Raw genomic sequence first — 17,363 nt, 5'->3', positions numbered from 1 at the left:
CTAAAGCTGACCTCAATTCAGCGTTGGATACACAGTTTACATCTATGCAGTCAAAGCTCATTAACGGCCTGAGAATTACCAGAAATAATTATCAGCAGTGAAGGCAGAGATTTGGGTTACAATATTTCAATATTCTTTTCATTCTTTGGCTTCAGCTTCCTAAGGGTGAAAAAGCCAGGCTTTTGCAGCAGAAGAGGTAAGGTGTAAACCATAGATAAAGTTTGCAACAATAAAAATTCTCTATTATAAATAGAAAGAACATATGCCAAGTATCTGATGGATTAGAACAGCATAGCTAGGCAGACCAACCAATTTGGAGCCAACTCTGTACTTTACATGGCACCAACAAGACAAAGCCAGAGGGATTTAAGCACTCAGTGCTTGATTCTAAGAGTCCTCAATACTCTTAATGACCAAATAATGTCAAAAAACTATATCCTCTCAACAAAGGAATTCCAAACTACTGCCACTTCAAAAAATCAATGGTCTGTGTATCATTTTCTCAGGAAATACAGAAGGGAAGAGGAAGAAGTGAAAAATACTATGTGTGGGAAGGCATTGTGATTCCTCCTATGGCTGGCCCTTGGAGTGTAGTAAGGACTGATCCAAAAACCAAACCCACTGCTGTGGAGTCGATTCCAACTCACAGCTGCCCTACAGGACGGAGTAGAACTGCCCCAGACAGTTTTCCAAGACTGTATGTAATCTTTACGGAAACAGACTGCCACATCTTTCTCCCACGAGAAGCACCTATTGGATTTGAACCACCGACGTATTGGTTAGCAGCTGAGCATGTTAAGCTCTTTGCCACCAGGGATCCAATAAGGACGGATATAGACATTGAATTCTTACGAAAAAGTAATGAGAGGCATTATCTGAAATGTCTATGGCACATTGAACAAATAAATAGAAATTGACTTTATTACTTAAACACCAGTCGGTCTGGTATTTAATAATTATTTTTTTCCTGGATGCCCTTTCGTTGTCCTTATAAAGCCATAGCTGCTTCCAGAGTGCCCATCTCATCTCAGAGCATTGAGGAAAAAAAAAAAAAATCTTTTGAATTGGTGTTTTTGGCCTATGCATCAAAAGCAGAAAGAAAAGAAAGTTGTAAGTAGGTGTAAAACCCAGGGCCGTTGAGCCAATTCCGACTCATGGCGACCCTATAGGACAGAGTAGAACTGTTTAGTGCATTTAAAAGCTTAGGGTTTTAGAGAGAAAAAAATGGTATTTGGCTCTCCTTAAAAGATCTGCCCCTAGATGATTAAGTCTTTAGCAAAAGGAAGGAAATAAATAGAGCCTTTGAGTTATCATTTTAGGATACCAGGTTTACGGTGAACAAAGTTACTTTGGTGAGGATGTGGGAAAGGCAGGCGTACGTTTACTCTCAAAAACAGACTGGCAAGAATATTAACTCCACAGGCACTCTGTTCCTTCAGCATTATACCATACTACTCAGGCACAAAACTAATGACTTTTGGGAGACAGCCTTATGTCTGATCCCCTGAGACACCCAATAAACAAAAGGCTCACACAAATGTCTGAGCCGATCCCTGGGCCTGTCTCGGCCACACCTATTGTTTCACTGTGTAGCTCCTCAAAACACTTAACGATAGAATTGGAAGGCTATGGAAACCCTAATGGGGCAGTTCTACTCTGTCCTATAGGCTTGCTATGAGTCAGAATTGACTAGATGGCAACGGGTATGGTTTTTTTGTTTTTGTTTTTGGTTGTTTTGGAGTCTTTGGAAGACCCCTTCTTGTGGGAGGCCCCCTTAGTTCCCAGAAGGCACTGGAGACCCTAGCTCCACACTGTTGTCTCTCAACCTAGAGGCTCCAGATCCCTAGGGATTCACAGAGTCAAGAATTATGCTTGGTGAGCTGTTTTCATTATTCTTAAAACCTTTCTAGTGTTCATATTCACTCACAAGGGAAAGGTAACGTTTATTGAGGACACACGATACAGAGAAATCATTGTGTTAAATCATTTACCTACAGTCTCTCACTTAGATCCCTTGTAGCAACCAGGTAAGGTTGGAATTAGTACCCCGTGCACAGCGGAAGAAATGAGTCAGGAATCTAAGGACATGGACAACAAGTGGAGGAGCAAGATTCAACCACACATCTCTTTCTGACAATAAAGTTTGCTGCACAAACTAGCTAAATACTTTTTGTGTTATTAAGTAAGTTTAGTGGTTTTTCTACTGCCATTTACCATTGTTTGCTATCTTTTGCTTTTAAATTGTAATATTTAAGAGATATTTTTGTATGAAAATAGATAAACGTTCTTATCTAATGAATGCAATTTGCTTAATAAGTGCATTTTACAATATGGGAATTAAGGGGAAGAAAATATTTTTAAAACGAGGGGCTCAATGTAAAAACAGTGAAAATTACTACTATAGGCAGCACTGGGAAAAGAAATCTGTCGCTATCAAGTCGATTTTGACTCTCAGCAACCCTACAGGGCAGAGTAGAACTGCTTCATAGGGTTTCCAAGGATCAGCTGGCGGATTCGAATTGCTGACCTTTTGGTTACTAACCGAATGTTTAATCACTGAGACACCCCATCCAAATATGGATGAGAAACCCATGCTGTTTGAAACACCCTATTGATTAAAAAAAAAAAAAAGATAGCAACAGTAAAGTCTTACCTTTACAACTTGAGATCAGCTCTGAGGTTGTTCCCAAAAACGCATGCCTCCCTTCTTCACACGTTGAACAAACTCTACAGCACTGTTATGAAGATTAAAATTCTCAATAAGTAATTTCAATGAAGAGAAGGTAAAGGCAGACAGCAGCCTGCTTGCTATAACAGAAAATACTTTGATTTTGATATCAGGCGTATGGATTCAAATCCCTCCTCAGCCTTTTACCAGATTTGTCATTTGTAAAGTTTTACGATGGTCATAAAACTTCATAAAGAGTAAGTGTATGAAGAGCATAGCATAATCTGGGCGTATAGAAGGTGCTCAAATATTAGTTTCAGGACCACTGCACACTGATGAGCAGCCTGTGCCCTAATCAGGCATCCAGCACGGGGGACGGGGATTAGGCCTGTGCGCCTTTGGCCAAGCCAAGCGCCCTGGAGCAAGGCTTCTCCATACAGAGGTGCCCAGGGCTGACAGATGCCCTGATTAGTTGAATCATGTAATTTATTTTTTATCATGTCTGTATTGACCTGTGTTTAAATATTAAGGTACATTAGGGAAGAAATTTTAAAAGGACACCCATATCTTTTATTTAGACGGTATCCATATGTTTAATTCCTGTAACATTTGGCAGTACTTATGGTACTTTCAAGACTTCAGGAGACTCTACATTTCACTTACAGGTTAAAATAAAATGGCGAACTATTAACTTGCAAACTTCCTACCCTCAGGCCTATCTTCATCATTTCCTCTGAGCATCAACTTTGGCGGTAAGATCAGAGCCGCTACCTTTCCACAGTCCCTAAAACTCTTTTCTGAAAATGGAATTTCTCTGAATCTGCGGGCTGTGTGAAGACTCATTACATTTACCCAAGTATCATGCGTGGGTTCCTTTGCTCCTGAGCAGGTGCGGTTCCAAACATCTGTATTCCATTTCTGCTCTGGCTGTAGAAACTTAGTGGAGCTGATGTCAGAAGGTAGACCCAGACTTCTCTGGTCTACTCTGGGATGACCTGAGGTGCTTACTGACCCATTGTGGCTCCAGCAAGTGCTGGTTAGAGAGCATGAGAAAAAGCGTTTTCCATCTTCTCCACTATATCTAAGTGCAGCCCCCCACTTTGCTCCTAACCACACTTATAATAGGAAACCCTGGTGCTGCAGTGGTTAAGAGCTGCGGCTGCTAACCAAAAGGTCGGCAGTTGGAATCCACCAGACACTCTTTGGAAACTCTTTGGGGTAGTTCTGTTCTGTCATATAGGGTCACTATGAGTCGGAATGGACTCAACAGCAATGGGTTTGGTTTTTTGGTATGTTTATAATACCTCTACCTAACACAGTCAGTGTTAAAAAATATTAACAACAAATTCCTAGATAATAATGACCTTGAAGACCTGTGTGCACAAGGGTTAGGTACAAGTTTCTTAACTTAAAAAAAAAAAAAAAAGTTTCTATCGAGTCAATTCTGGCTCATGGCGACTCCACGTGTTTCAGAGTAGAACTGAGCTCCATGGTGTTTTCGTGGCTGTGACCTTTCGGAGGTAGACAGCCCAACCTTTCTCCTGAGGCATCTCTGGTTGTGCTCAAATGGCCAGCCTTTAGGTTAGCAGCTGAATGCTTGACTGTACCACCCAGGGGCCTTTCTTAGCTTAGTACCTTCGTAAATACTTCTTATGTAGGTGGGAGAGCAGGGGGAGGATCCCATGTACCAAATTGAATTTCAAGGAATTTAGAAGTGATTAAAAAGAGACACCTGCATCTCTTAAGCCATTACAAACTGACCCTGTGTTTTATGCTTAACCATACAATAGGGTTCCTATGCTAAGTGATTTAATGTCAAGTATGTGAATATTCTTATGTTAGTGTTTTTAATGATAATTTGCACTCCTCCCAAAATATTAATTTCTAATTTATTTGCTTAAGATTGAATTTAGAGTCAGAAAATTTAATTTCCCTTTCAATTCTTACTCAATTTTATATAAATTGATACAGTTCTGTCATAAGCACTGTTATCTAGATTTTGTATCTATATAACAATCTTTTTTGACCTTCCATTTATTGATATGTGCCAGGCACTGTGCTGTGCTCAATAGTCAAATACTAGTATAAATGTCCTCTTACCCATTTCATAAATATGAAAACTGAAGCTTAAAGCTTTGAATTGACTCACCCAGGGTTACAGACCTAGTAAGTGATCAAGTAGAATTCAAAGTCTAACTCAACCTTTGCAGTTAGTACACGGGTCTGTCTGACCTAACTGGAGTTTGTCAAGTAAATAAAATTAATGTTCTGCTACATTTCAGAAAGTAAGCCATATTAATAGTGTATGTTTAAAACATGCTTTTAACTAAATGATTCACATGACTGTGGCAAAAGCATTCTTTTTTAACATCCACTTAATCGTCATAACTATTTCATTTAGGCAAGAAGTGCATAAAGAACATTACTCTGCTCTTCTACTAAACCGATTTAGTAGTAGTAGTAGTGAGTTTTAAGGGTTGACCATGTACCAGGGGAGTCCCTGGGTGGCGCAAATTGTTAAGCGCTCGATTACTAACTGAAAGGTTGGCAGTTTGGACCCACCTACAGGCACCTCAGAAGAAAGTCTTTTTCTAACCCTGATAGGTAATGTAATTCTCCTTATTCTGGGGATGAGAAAACTAAGGCACAGAAACATTAAGTAACTTTCCCACGGTGAAGCAGACAGCTAGTGTTAGGATCAGCATTCAAACCCAGGTGCGATAACTCCAGAAACCACCCTCAACCATTACATGGCTTTGCCAATCCATATGTCGCCAGATTAAATGGAAAGTTGATAGCTATTTGGTGAATTTGATCAACATAGATTTATTCCTGTATTCATATATTAAATAATTACTGCATGTGTTTAGATCTGTCCAGGGGGCTGAGGTACAGCTGTTAGAAAAAAAAATTTATCTGACCAGAACTTGCATTCTAGTGAGGGAAGTCACAAAGAAACAAAATCTGCAGGTACAATACAGAATATATTTGTGGTAAGTGCTTTGGAGAAAAATAAAGCAAGAAGATTAGAAAGTTCTAGAATGAAGAGGAAAGAGTACTGAAATTGTAAATGCAGTGGTCAGGGATATACAATCAATCCATATAAATGAAGCTTGAGGGGAAAAGACAACTTTGGTTATGAACTCCCTAATCTGTCTTTCATTTACACCTCACCCTTTTTTGCTATTTAGGCACTTCCCAAATAAAACAGACTTTTTGTAGTGCATAAATTATTCTCTGGAGTATAACTTGGACACTTTGAAAACTGCATTAACCTTTTCAGAGGCATAAAGGTAGCTCTTAGAGTCTGAGAAAAGTAATTTATTAAATAGCACCACTGTGACCTGAAAAAAAATGAACGTGTTTGAAACTGCCTTTATCTACTGTCAAGAAATAACTTTTCAAGAGATGAATAGGCTCAACAATTTGTCTCAGTTTCACCTTTCCTTAATTTGATTGCCTTCATATAGGCAGATATGTATGATGCTGTTATAGTTGAAAGGAAAAATAGAAAATTAAACCAAATATTATTTGTTGGGATATTTAATCATCAACCTAAGATGATTAAATACAAGCTGAGTATTTTATTATTCAGATTCACAAAATATGAAATGATACCCGGCATTGGTGCCCTCCACAATCGTCTCATTCAAGCTCATCTCTATACTTGTGGAGACCTGTGTGCATCCTGGCTGGACTTGACTCTCCAGTCTGTGGGTGGACTTGACCCTTCAATCTTTCTGTTGCAGCCCAGCTCTTCAACCATTTGGACCACCAAGAGACTCTACCATGAGTCAGAATTGACTGCATGGCAACTAGTTTTGTTCTGGTTTATACATATTGACCTCACCTGCTAAATAAAAGAAGTTCAGGTCCACACAGAGGCACCTTGAAAGGAAGCCCTCGCAATCTACTTCTGAAAGAGCAGCCTTCAAAACCCTATGGAGCACAGTTCTACTCTGACATGAGCGGGATGGCCATGAGTCAGAATCGACTCAATGGCAACTGGATGGTATTTATCAGCTAGCTGCTCTGTAAAGGCATACTGGACCCTACAGGGGTCATGTCCTCATTCCCCCGAGCTCATGTATCTCCCCAGCTAAGCTTTCTTGGAAAAGATAGGAAAGAGTTCACATTACACTTTAAATGACTGGAAACAGTTTAAAGAGTTTCAAGAGTTCCCAAGAACTCTGTTTTTAACAGAGATCAAAGTCTAAGTTAAAGGAATGAAGCCCTACTCTGCCTTCAAGGCAACCAAGAGGACCCAGTAAGATCTGAGGCAAAGTGGCACTGTAGCCGTACAAGTAGGCAACTGTCCTGCTGAGTTAAGTCTTATGGTGTTACACAGACTTGCCTCTAGAAAAAGAACACATTAGCTCTTCCTCCAATATCACTGGCTTTAATGTGCTGGGGATTCATGACTATTTAATGGAGAAACATGGTTTTTGATGTAGTGTCTAGCTTGAAGCTCTGTAGTCTTTATTTCTATGTTGCACTTGGGCAACAGAGGCAACATATACATTACAAAGGGAAATGAAAATATAAAACCATCATCAGAAATATGCATTATTATATACACATGCATTCTTTAATGTAGTATGTCCTTGTCTTCCTGAACAAAGAATAAAACACATGGTGTATTTTCAGAATCATGCCTCAAACAAGAAGGAAATATGTTTAGCCATCAAGAAGACATTCAGAAATTTTATAACTGTAAAAAAAAAAAAAAAAAAAAAAATTTTTTTTTTAAGATGTTGATGTGTACCATAAGGAAATAAGAATGCTAAAGACTGCTCCAAAGAGAAAAACCTACTGCAATTTTCCCTGACACAAAGTGAATGTTCAATTATTTTGCTTTGCCTGCCCTCCTCATTTGTCTTTCTGTCGAGGGTTTCTCTAGTAATCTACAGCATTTAATGATCCACAGTGTTTAAGTTAGAACATTTATTCTAGTCCCTTAGTTCTTTTTCAGGGGTGGAAGGGAGGGGAGTGGGGATAATGACAGATTGAGCCGAGTCACTTTAAAAGCTTTTGCTTAATAATTTACCAGGTTCATTTTCAAAATACTCATATTTTTACTCTTCTGAAACAGCTTTGAAGCCATCTTAGTATATTGACCTCCTTCTCCTTTAATAAGGTGTACTGGCAACAAATTAATAACAAAATGATAATTTAACTATCTTAAATGCTCATTCCTTCTTAATTAGACAATTGACTATTAGTATCAGCATTTTAGATTGAAAATATTTCTTCTCACTAGAGATGAGATTCAAAATACTAGGAACGGGCACAGCACATAAACTGACTAAGCAGGAAAGATATCATGCTGATATATTCCAACCAAAGTTGTTTACATTGGTACCAATAATGATAATAGGAAGATAAACACATATATTGGTACCTCTTGCCCAAGAATAAAAGAACTCTTTTCCAATAGTGCTCCACTATTTAAAATTCCTACATTAATTCATTTATTTATTCATTCACTCCACAAATATTTATTGAGCACTTTCTAAGTGCCAGACTCAGTGTACTGGAAATACAGTGGTGAGCAGAACAGATGAGATGTCTACCCTCACAGAGCTTATTATAGTCTAGAGAAGAAGGCAGTCATTAAGCTCATAATCACATTCATAAAGTTATACTCACAAAATATGTTTGGTAAGTGCTATGAAGGAAAGTAGGGAGTCCCTGGGTGGTGCAAACAGTTATGCACTCGACTACTAGCCAAGAGGCTGGTGGTTCAAACCCACCCAGAGGCACCTCAGAAGAGGCCTGGTAACCTGCTTCTGAAAGGTCACGGCCTTGAAAACCTGATGGAGCAGTTCTACTCTGTACACATAGTCACCATGAATCGGCACCTTAACAATAACACCGTGAAGGAAAAGCACAGGGTGCTTCAAGAGAGTACAGTGGAAGAACCTAATTTAGATGGAAGGTATCAGGAAGAGATTTTCTGTGAAGTACCACAGTTGACAAGAATTGAAGGGTTACTTTGAGCTGGCTGAATGAAGACAGAAGAACAGCGCTGCAGGTATAGCACACAGCATAACCATAGACCCAAAAACATAAAAACAGTCAATATTTTGTGGAATTTGAAAGACACTTCACGATGCCAAGCAAGGAGAGGAGGAGCAGGAGACAAGCCTGGCCATTTTTCCTAAGTAGAATGAGAAGACATTGAAGGCCTTTGAGTTAAGGAGAATATAATCTATATGGGAGGGAAAAAAATCCCAACTATGGCTTTGAAACAATCTTATTTTAAACTCAAAGTAGAAAAAAATAGCCATAAAAATCCATGATTTTAGAAGCGGGGCCAAGATGGCGGACTAGGTGGACGCTACCACGGATCCCTCTTGCAACAAAGACTCGGAAAAACAAGTGAATCGATCACATACATAACAATCTACGAACTCTGAACAACAAACACAGATTTAGAGATGGAGAAGGAACAAATACGGGGAGACAGTGATTGTTTTCAGAGCCAGGAGCCAGCGTACCAGTCAGGTGACCTTCAAAGCCCGATTTGGGGCAGAGCCCAGGGGGGCAGACGGCACAGACGAGGGGCCCAGCCCTAGCCCCGAACTCATCCCGGGAGGGAGCCCAGCCGGTTGGCGCGGGCGGCATGGCGGCGCACCCAGTGGGAGAAGTCCCCAGGAGGCGGTGACAGGTCTTGGAGCGGGGAGAGCAGCATCCCGGCCGGGGAGCCGTCCCGCTGGGACTTTGGCGGGGAGCGGGTGTGGCGCGAGTGCAGGGATCAGCTACATTCCCCTGAATTGACCCCGGGGGGGCCAGACTTTCGCACGGGTGGCGCCCACCCAGTTCACACAAGCGGCCCGGTGCGTCAGAGGGAGAAGTCCCCGGGAGGCAGTGACTGGTCTTGAGGCGGGGAAAGCAGCGTCCCAGCCGGGGAGCCGTCCTGCCGGGACTTCGGCGGGCGCGGGAGGGACATGAGCGTGGGGTGCGGCTCCATCCCCCTGAATTGAACCCGGGGCGGTCCCAACCGGTTCACGTGGGCCCAGCCGGTTCCCGCGGGCGGTGTGGCGGTGCAGCCGGTGGAAGAAGTACCCGGGAGGCAGTGGCTAGCCTTGGAGCGGGGAGAGCGGCGTCCCAGACGGGACGCGCAGTCGCGGCTCAGGCACAGGGAGCTGCTCCGCTCTCCTGAGCTGACCCCGGGGGGGAGCCCACCCGGGTCGCGGGAGCGGCGCGCGACAGGGCTTGCGGGAAGGGGAGTCCCCAAAAGGCAGCGACTGATTTTGGAGTCGGGAGTGCACCGTCCCAGTAGGGGAGCCTTAACCTTGGGGGTGGGGCTGACAGCGGAGGATCTGACCCTGACGCCAGCGGGCCAGACCCCCCGGGGGGCAATCTCCACACAGCCAGTACATATAGGCCACGCGCCGCACGGAAATCTCAGATATAAGAGTCATTCCAAGTAAAACAAACAACTCTGGCTATATTCTGAGGTGCTATACTCCTAGCTCTCTGATCCCTCCCCCACCCTCCCCAGGCGGCTCCATTAACATCCGAATAGCCTGAGCCAGAGGGAGAACTCTGATAGGGATCTGACTGCATTTTTTTTTTTAGCAGATTTTCTGGAAAAACTAGTTTCCCAGTGATGGCTCGGAGACAGCTGTCCATATCAAACCACATAAAGAAGCAGACCATGACAGCTTCTCCAAACCCCCAAACAAAAGAATCAAAATCATTCCCAAATGAAGATACAATCCTGGAATTATCAGATACAGAATATAAAAAACTAATTTACACGATGCTTAAAGACATCACAAATGAAATTAGGCTAACTGCAGAAAAAGCCAAGGAACACACTGATAAAACTGTTGAAGAACTCAAAAAGATTATTCAAGAACATAGTGGAAAAATTAATAAGTTGCAAAAATCCATAGAAAGACAACATGTAGAAATCCAAAAGCTTAACAATAAAATTACAGAATTAGACAACACAATAGAAAGTCAGAGGAGCAGACTTGAGCAATTAGAATGTAGACTGGGACATCTGGAGGACCAGGGAATCAACACCAACATACCTGAAAAAAAAATCAGATAAAAGAATTTAAAAAAATGAAGAAACCCTAAGAATCATGTGGGACTCTATCAAGAAGGATAACTTGCGAGTGATTGGAGTCCCAGAACAGGGAGGGGGGACAGAAAACACAGAGAAAATAGTTGAAGAACTCCTGACACAAAACTTCCCTGGCATCATGAAAGACGAAAGGATATCTATCCAAGATGCTCATCGAACCCCGTTTAAGATTGATCCAAAAAGAAAAACACCAAGACATATTATCATCAAACTTGCCAAAACCAAAGATAAACAGAAAATTTTAAAAGCAGCCAGGGAGAAAAGAAAGGTTTCCTTCAAGGGAGAATCAATAAGAATAAGTTCAGACTACTCAGCAGAAACCAGGCAGGCAAGAAGGGAATGGGACGACGTATACAGAGCACTGAAGGAGAAAAACTGCCAACCAAGGATCATATATCCAGCAAAACTCTCTCTGAAATATGAAGGAGAAATTAAGATATTTACAGATAATCATAAGTTTAGAGAATTTGCAAAAACCAAACCAAGGCTACAAGAAATGCTAAAGGTGATTGTTTGGTCAGATGACCAATAATATCAGGTACCAGCACAATACAAGGTCACAAAACAGAATGTCCTGAAATCAACTCAAACAGGGAAAGCACAAAAACAAACAAATTAAGATTAATTCTAAAAAATAAATAAATAAATCAAATAATACACATAACAGGGAACCATGGAAGTCAATAGGTAAAAGACCACAATAATCAAAAAGAGGGACTAAATATAGGAGGCATTGAACTGCCAGATGGAGAGTGATACAAGGCGATATAGAACGATACAAGTTAGGTTTTTACTTAGAAAAATAGGGGTAAATAATATGGTAACCACAAAAAGGAATATCAACTCCATAACTCAAGAAAAAAGCCAAGAAAAACGTAACGACTCAACTAACATAAAGTTAAACATTTTGAAAATGAGGATCTCACAATCTACTAAGAAAAACATCTCAGCACAAAAAAGTATGTGGAAAAATGAAATGGCCAACAACACACATGAAAAGGCATCAAAATGACAGCACTAAAAACTTATTTATCTATAATTACCCTGAATGTAAATGGACTAAATGCACCAATAAAGAGACAGAGAGTCACGGACTGGATAAAGAAACACAATCCATCTATATGCTGCCTACAAGAGACACACCTTAGACTTAGAGACACAAACAAACTAAAACTCAAAGGATGGAAAAAAGTATATCAAGCAAACAATAAGCAAAAAAGAAGAGGAGTAGCAATATTAATTTCTGACAGAATAGACTTTAGACTTAAATCCACCACAAAGGATAAAGAAGGACACTACATAATGATAAAAGGGACAATTGATCAGGAAGACATAACCATATTAAATATTTATGCACCCAATGACAGGGCTGAAAGATACACAAGTCAAATTTTAACAGAATTGAAAAGTGAGATAGACACCTCCACATTTATAGTAGGAGACTTCAACACACCACTTTGGGAGAAGGACAGGACATCCAGTAAGAAGCTCAATAGAGACACGGAAGACCTACTTACAACAATCAACCAACTTGACCTCACTGACTTGTACAGAACTCTCCACCCAACTGCTACAAAATATACTTTTTTTTCTAGTGCACATGGAACATTCTCTAGAATAGACCACATATTAGGTCATAAAACAAATCTTTGCAGAGTCCAAAACATCGAAATATTACAAAGCATCTTCTCAGACAACAAGGCAATGAAACTAGAAATCAATAACAGAAAAACTAGGGAAAAGAAATCAAATACTTGGAAAATGAACAATACCCTCCTGAAAAAAGACTGGGTTATAGAAGACATCAAGGAGGGTATAAGGAAATTCATAGAATGCAACGAGAATGAAAATACTTCCTATCAAAACCTCTGGGACACAGCAAAAGCAGTGCTCAGAGGCCAATTTATATCGATAAATGCACACATACAAAAAGAAGAAAGAGTCAAAAGCAGAGAACTGTCCCGACAACTTGAACAAATAGAAAGTGAGCAACAAAAGAACCCATCAGGCACCAGAAGAAAACAAATAATAAAAATTAGAGCTGAACTAAATCAATTAGAGAACAGAAAAACAATTGAAAGAATTAACAAAGCCAAAAGCTGGTTCTTTGAAAAAATTAACAAAATTGATAAACCATTGGCTAGACTGACTAAAGAAATACAGGAAAGGAAACAAATAACCCGAATAAGAAACGAGAAGGACCACATCACAACAGAGCCAAATGAAATTAAAAGAATCATTTCAGATTACTACGAAAAATTGTACTCTAACAAATTTGAAAACCTAGAAGAAATGGATAAGTTCTTGGAAAAACACTACCTACCTAAACTAACACATTCAGAAGTAGAACAACTAAATAGACCCATAACAAAAAAAGAGATTGAAACGGTAATCAAAAAACTTCCAACAAAAAAAAAGTCCTGGCCCGGACGGCTTCACTGCAGAGTTCTACCAAACCTTCAGAGAAGACTTAACACCACTACTACTGAAGGTATTTCAAAGCATAGAAAAAGACGGAATACTACCCAACTCATTCTATGAAGCTACCATCTCCCTGATACCAAAACCAGGTAAGGACATCACAAAAAAAGAGAATTATAGACCTATATCCCTCATGAACATAGATGCAAAAATCCTCAACAAAATTCTAGCCAATAGAATCCAACAACACATCAAAAAAGTAATTCACCCTGATCAAGTGGGATTTATACCAGGTATTCAAGGCTGGTTTAATATCAGAAAAACCATTAATGTAATCCATCACATAAATAAAACAAAAGATAAAAACCACATGATCTTATCAATTGATGCAGAAAAGGCATTTGACAAAGTCCAACACCCATTTATGATAAAAAGTCTTACCAAAATAGAAATTGAAGGAAAATTCCTCAACATAATAAAGGGCATCTATGCAAAGCCAACAGCCAATATCACTCTAAATGGAGAGAACCTGAAAGCATTTCCCTTGAGAACGGGAACCAGACAAGGATGCCCTTTATCCCCGCTCTTATTCAACATCGTGCTGGAAGTCCTAGCCAGGGCAATTAGGCTAGACAAAGAAATAAAGGGTATCCGGATTGGCAAGGAGGAAGTAAAGCTATCACCATTTGCAGATGACATGATCTTATACACAGAAAACCCTAAGGAATCCTCCAGAAAACTATTGAAACTAATAGAAGAGTTTGGCAGAGTCTCAGGTTATAAAATAAACATACAAAAATCACTTGGATTCCTCTACATCAACAAAAAGAACACCGAAGAGGAAATAACCAAATCAATACCATTCACAGTAACCCCCAAGAAGATAAAATACTTAGGAATAAATCTTACCAAGGATGTAAAAGACCTATACAAAGAAAACTACAAAGCTCTACTACAAGAAATTCAAAAGGACATACTTAAGTGGAAAAACATTCCCTGCTCATGGATAGGAAGACTTAACATAGTAAAAATGTCTATTCTACCAAAAGCCATCTATACATATAACGCACTTCCGATCCAAATTCCAATGTCATATTTTAAGGGGATAGAGAAACAAATCACCAATTGCATATGGAAGGGAAAGAACCCCCGGATAAGCAAAGCATTACTGAAAAAGAAGAAGAAAGTGGGAGGCCTCACTCTACCTGATTTCAGAACGTATTATACAGCTACAGTAGTCAAAACAGCCTGGTACTGGTACAACAACAGGCACATAGACCAATGCAACAGAATTGAGAATCCAGATATAAATCCATCCATGTATGAGCAGCTGATATTTGAGAAAGGCCCAGTGTCAGTTAATTGGGGAAAAGATAGTCTTTTTAACAAATGGTGCTGGCATAACTGGATATCCATTTGCAAAAAAATGAAACAGGATCTATACCTCACACCATGCACAAAAACTAACTCCAAGTGGATCAAAGACCTAAACATAAAGACTAAAACGATAAAGATCATGGAAGAAAAAATAGGGACAACCTTAGAAGCCCTAATACAAGGCATAAACAGAATACAAAACATTACCAAAAATGACAAAGAGAAACCCGATAACTGGGAGCTCCTAAAAATTAAACACCTATGCTCATCTAAAGACTTCACCAAAAGAGTAAAAAGACCACCTACAGATTGGGAAAGAATTTTCAGCTATGACATCTCAGACCAGCGCCTGATCTCTAAAATCTACATGATTCTGTCAAAACTCAACCACAAAAAGACAAACAACCCAATCAAGAAGTGGGCAAAGGATATGAACACACATTTCACTAAAGAAGATATTCAGGCAGCCAACAGATACATGAGAAAATGCTCCTGATCATTAGCCATTAGAGAAATGCAAATTAAAACTACGATGAGATTCCATCTCACACCAACTAGACTGGCATTAATCCAAAAAACACAAAATAATAAATGTTGGAGAGGCTGCGGAGAGATTGGAACTCTCATACACTGCTGGTGGGAATGTAAAATGGTACAACCACTTTGGAAATCCATCTGGCGTTATATTAAACATTTAGAAATAGAACTACCATACTACCCAGAAATCCCACTCCTCGGAATATACCCTAGAGATACAAGAGCCTTCACACAAACAGATATATGCACACCCATGTTTATTGCAGCTCTGTTTACAATAGCAAAAAGCTGGAAGCAACCAAGGTGTCCGTCAACGGATGAATGGGTAAATAAATTGTGGTATATTCACACAATGGAATGCTACGCATCGATAAAGAACAGTGACGAATCTCTGAAACATTTCATAACATGGAGGACTCTGGAAGGCATTATGCTGAGCGAAATGAGTCAGAGGCAGAAGGACAAATATTGTATAAGACCACTATTATAAGATCTTGAGAAATAGAAAAAACTGAGAAGAACATATACTTTTGTGGTTACGAAGGGGGGAGGGAGGGAGGGAGGGAGGGAGAGGGTTTTTTATTGATCAATCAGTAGATAAGAACTGCTTTGGGTGAAGGGAAAGACAACACTCAATACAAGGAAGGTCAGCCCAATTGGACTGGACTAAAAGCAAAGAGGTTTCCGGGATAAAATGAATGCTTCAAAGGTCAGCGGAGCAGGGGCGGGGGTCTGGGGAACATGGTTTGAGGAGACTTCTAAGTCAATTGGCAAAATAATTCTATTATGAAAACATTCTGCATCCCACTTTGAAATGTGGCGTCTGGGGTCTTAAATGCTAACAAGCGGCCATCTAAGATGCATCAATTGGTCTCAACCCACCTGGAGCAAAGGAAAATGAAGAACACCAAGGTCACACGACAACTAAGAGCCCAAGAGACAGAAAAGGCCACATGAACCAGAGACCTACATCATCCTGAGACCAGAAGAACTAGTTGGTGCCCGGCCACAATCGATGACTGCCCTGACAGGGAGCACAGCAGAGGACCCCTGAGGGAGCAGGAGATCAGTGGGATGCAGACCCCAAATTCTCATAAAAAGACCATACTTAATGATCTGACTGAGACTAGAGGAATCCTGGCGGCAATGCTCCCCAGACCTTCTGTCGGCACAGGACAGGAACCATCCCCGAAGACAACTCATCAGACATGAAAGGGACTGGTCAGTAGGGGGGAGAGAGATGCTGATGAAGAGTGAGCTAATTAAATCAGGTGGACACTGGAGAGTGTGTTGGCAACTCTTGACTGGAGGGGGGATGGGAAGATAGAGAGAGAGGGAAGATGGCAAAATTGGCACGAAACGAGAGACTGAAAGGGCTGACTCAATAGGGGGAGAGCAAGTGGGAGAAGGGAGTAAGATGTATGTAAACTTACATGTGACAGACTGATTGGATTTGTAAATGTTCACTTGAAGCTTAATAAAAGTTAATTTAAAAAAAAATCCATGATTTTGGCTGCTAGGACAAAGAAATGTTAGCTCTTCAACGCCTAGGCTTTACCTGTAAGAGGCAGACTTGAAGGGCTTAGCACCAAGTGTGTAGTAAAAGTCACAGAGAAAGTATGAAATAAGATGTCTCATAAATACGGTGCTCTGCTCCACAGGAGTGAGTATGAAAATCAAGAGTACTATGTCGTGAGGCTTTCTTTCTATTCCCCACTTTGGATAAAAATACCCAGGAAGATATGTGGAAGAAAGGATGTGTGTCTTAAACCTGGTAGGAGGTATGTGTCAGAGTGCTCCATGCCAACATGGGAAAGTCAAAGCTGAGGGTCAATGGTGGTGGGTCAGATCTAGACAGAGAGAAGATTCAAGATAGCTTCCCATACAGTCTTCCAGCAAGCATGGAGAATATCATAAAAAGCTTTCACACTCCTCAAGAGAGACAGAGAAGACAACTGAACAGTGAGATGTGTTGTACCTTGCTGGGGAGTCAGGAGGTAGTGGATAGTTGCAATACAGATGGCCCAAAGCCAGGGTACAGCTAGGGAATGTGGTAGAAGTTCCAAGGGCTAGCAGTACCAGTAAGAGATAAAATTTGTGGGAGAAAGGGTAAATCACAGGTAGGAGGTGGGAAAAACCACTGTGCTTTCACCATTTTGAGAAAAGAGATAATAAATTACGCCAGCCTAAGTGGACACAATAGCAGCAGTGGTCATATCCAAAGATCAAATAGATGAGAATTCTCATCCAAGGCTGATT

At 40.5% G+C, this 17,363-nt stretch overlaps 1 protein-coding gene across 1 annotated transcript in view; it reads right to left on the bottom strand.

Annotated features, from left to right (window-relative positions):
* Positions 1–17,363, bottom strand: part of ZPLD1 (zona pellucida like domain containing 1) — a 223,408-nt gene that overhangs the window by 47,122 nt on the left and 158,923 nt on the right. The window contains exon 3 of the mRNA XM_049858108.1: positions 2,654–2,735. The gene's annotated coding sequence lies outside the window, so the exon portion shown is untranslated. The remainder of the gene's footprint in view (positions 1–2,653; positions 2,736–17,363) is intronic.

Source organism: Elephas maximus, chromosome 18 (genome assembly GCF_024166365.1).
Source record: "Elephas maximus indicus isolate mEleMax1 chromosome 18, mEleMax1 primary haplotype, whole genome shotgun sequence".
NCBI lineage: Eukaryota > Metazoa > Chordata > Mammalia > Proboscidea > Elephantidae > Elephas > Elephas maximus.
The sequence above is the reverse complement of the archived record's forward strand: the minus strand, read 5'-3'. Positions and strand labels throughout refer to the sequence as shown.